The sequence below is a fragment of the Rhinopithecus bieti genome, unplaced genomic scaffold (genome assembly GCF_001698545.2).
Source record: "Rhinopithecus bieti isolate Rb0 unplaced genomic scaffold, ASM169854v2 scaffold_23925, whole genome shotgun sequence".
In the NCBI taxonomy this organism is placed as follows: domain Eukaryota; kingdom Metazoa; phylum Chordata; class Mammalia; order Primates; family Cercopithecidae; genus Rhinopithecus; species Rhinopithecus bieti.
Window position 1 is genome coordinate 405,451 of NW_016811042.1, and position 2,927 is coordinate 408,377.

A 2,927-nucleotide genomic window follows, 5' to 3' on the forward strand; every position below is an offset into this window, starting at 1 on the left:
TAAAAACATAAAAAAAAAAAAAAAAAAAAGGCACATTGAAACCACAATGAGATGGTTCTATGCACTTACAAAAAAAGATTAAAATTTAAAATGACTGATGACACTAAATGTTGGGTAGGATGTGGAAGAACCAGAACTCTGGAACATTGTTGAAGGGAAGGAAATATGGGTGCAGCATCGGTGGGGTCCCTGTAAGGCTGCTGACATTCTCTCCAGATGCTGAGACCCGTGTATCCTCTGCACAGGCCAGCGTTGAGCTGTAGTTGTAGTAGTCTGCCTTCCGAAGCAACGTGTATTTACAATGAAGTGGCAGTATTCATAATTCCAGTCACTTTTCTCAGAAGGATTGAAGAGTTTTACAATTTACTTGTGAAAGAGAATCATGAATTAAGAATAGCAGAGGGGGCAGGTGTGGTGGCTCACCCTGTAATCCTGGCACTTCGGGAGGCTGACATGATGGACAAATTGCTTGAACTGAGGAGTTCAAGACCAGTCTGGGCAACATGGCGAGACCCTGTCTCTACAAAAAATACAAAAATTAACCAGGCATGGTGGCACGCACCTGTAGTCCCAGCTAGTCAGGAGGCTGAGGCAAGAGAATCACTTGAGACCAGGAGGTGGAGGTTGCAGTGAGCTGAGATAGCAACCCTGCACTCCAGTCTGGCTGACAGAGACCCTATCTCAAAGAAGAAGAAGAAGAAGAAAAAAGAAAAAAGCAGGAGGGCAGGAACAGTGAGGGGTTTATTCAATGGACTAAAGCCTGGAAATGTAGACTTTGCCAACACTGCCACTCCTACTCAGATGAAGACGATGTTTCAGGCGGCCAGGATTTGGATGATAAACAACAAAGGAGAAGAGCGCAGAACAATTACTGCCAGGCTTCACAAAGAAAATGTTAAGATTACTACACTAGAGATTGATGTTGCCACTGACGGATGATATGCTGAAATCGAAGTCACAACTGACCGGCAGAAAGATGCTGAACACAAGGCTGTCCCTGTAAATTCTGTTTTAAGACTTTAATGATACCTTATTTGATGACTTTAATGGTTATGATTTAAAAAATAAGAAAGTTAGATCTGTTGGACATGCCAAACAGAAATAAAAGAGGATTATCTTATACTTTTAAGATATTTCAGGTTTTATAAGAGTACTGGCTTTTTAAAAATACTTGTACGAATCATGACTGACTGATAAATATTCTTACTAATGAAATCTTATAATTATTTACATATATCCTTGAAAATAATAACAGGAACTGCAAATAACATTATTTGGAAAGGTCCAAACACCTTAGAGAATTCAGTGTCAAAATCATATTAATTGCCACAATCTGAACAGGATAAGTTAGAACAAAATCCAAATGTTTTCTTTTAACTAAACATGAAAATTGCTGCAATATTCAAGTTCAAGCTTCCAAAATGCTCCAGGAGTTGTAGAAACTCTCAGAGTGTTGATTGCTAAATTAAAATAAGAAACTCATGAGCTTCCACTTAGCACAGGTTGAAATTTCCTCTTAATATTCTTCCCAACTTAGCTAGACCTTCCTACACTTTTATGGGACAATTGTAGAGCAACCTGGTGACCATGGTCCTGAGACTTTGTAAACAATTGCAGAAAATGCAAAACACTTGGCTGGAATATCAGGAATGACGATTTGGGTGGGACTGAAGAAAATGTTGGTAACCATGTAAATCATTTGATTCCCCTATCTGTGATCTTGATGTGGCTCCTTATGTAGGTTTACCTGCTAATTAAAGTTTAGAAGAGTTTAATAAGGTCAGTAAAATGTTGAAAGTTTTCATCAAAGTCAATGACTCTTTTGCCTCATTATTGAAATGATAGGATGATGTTGCAAAAGTGGATTTGAGGTTGAAACTGCACCAAAAGAGAAAAGCCTTGGATTATTTATGGTTAAAAATATGAAAATTTAGTTAAAGCAACGGATAGTTCAGAACCATTAAAACTCGATTAAGACTTCATTATAGGTTCTAGGGAATGTGATGCAACTGCTCGTGATGCAACTACTCGTGTATGTGAGCTACTGAGGTACCAAGGAGAGCACTGTCTCTGAAAGGAAATGTAGCAGTGGTGAATCCCATTTCCTGCAAGTGTCACGACATCAGGAAAGTGGGGATCTCTTCAGGGAAAGAAATTGGGGCTCTGTTACAACAGCTGGGAGAACACTGGGAAAAAAATGGTTACCGGCCGGGCACGGTGGCTCATGCCTATAACCCTAGCACTTTGGGAGCCCCAGGCAGGTGGATCGCCTGAGCTCAGGAGTTCAAGACCAGCCTGGGCAACACGGTGAACCCCTATCCCTATTAATATACAAAGAAAAAAAAATTAGCCAGGGGTGGCGGCCTGCGCCTGTAATCCCAGCTACTCGGGAGGCTGACGCAGGAGAATTGCTAGAACCTGGGAGGCGGAGGTTGCAGCGAGCTGAGATCGTGCCACTACACTCCAGCCTGAGCGACAGAGCAAGAATCCGTCTCTAAAACAAAAAAAAAAAAAGAAAGAAAAGAAAAGTGGTTACCAAATGGAAAAAGATTCCCTTCTAAATGGCATAAAGAAGACATAAAACTGGTGGCTACTAAAAGTCAGAACATTTTAAATAAGGCTATTTTTTCCTTCTCCCTCTTAGTGAGATTTTGGAAATGACAGTACAATAAAAGCCAGTTTAAAGGACCTCTTAAACATAAATGTCTTATTTTATGAATTGTATTTCAAGAATTAAACTGAAGTTGACCTCCTCTTGATCTGATTTATATTACTGAAACAGTTCTGTTGAAATAGTTCCAACTGAGAAAAGCATAACTGGCTTCTACTCTCTTAATCTATTTAGACTTTTTTTTTTTAATTTAGCATTTGCAGAAGGTGGCACTCAGATTGATCTGAAAAAGTGTTAACTGTCTTGAAGAAAAAAT

At 39.5% G+C, this 2,927-nt stretch overlaps 1 pseudogene; it reads left to right on the forward strand.

Moving 5' to 3' along the window:
* Positions 1-216: 216 nt before the first annotated feature.
* On the forward strand, positions 217-2,581 carry LOC108543089 (CCA tRNA nucleotidyltransferase 1, mitochondrial-like; annotated as a pseudogene).
* The last annotated feature ends 346 nt before the right edge of the window (positions 2,582-2,927 follow it).